Source organism: Eurypyga helias, unplaced genomic scaffold (genome assembly GCF_000690775.1).
Source record: "Eurypyga helias isolate BGI_N326 unplaced genomic scaffold, ASM69077v1 scaffold20687, whole genome shotgun sequence".
In the NCBI taxonomy this organism is placed as follows: Eukaryota; Metazoa; Chordata; class Aves; order Eurypygiformes; family Eurypygidae; genus Eurypyga; species Eurypyga helias.
The window spans coordinates 27,912-28,116 of record NW_010262751.1 but is presented as its reverse complement, the minus strand read 5'-3'; positions in this window follow the sequence as shown (position 1 = coordinate 28,116).

The window sequence follows — 205 nt, the reverse complement described above, 5'->3', positions numbered from 1 at the left end:
TGGTTTTCTTCCCTTCCCTTGGCCCAGCAAGCAGAAGCAAAGGGGGTTTTGGGGATGTGGATGGGCAGATCAGATGCGCAGGTCACCAGCTTTTTAGCCTGAAGGATGGGGAACGGGTTTCTCACAGCAAAATCTCTGTGGCTCCTTCCCCCCTCTCCCCAGCGGTGTGGCAGGGGGGTGCTGGGGGGGACACCCCCGGTACCAC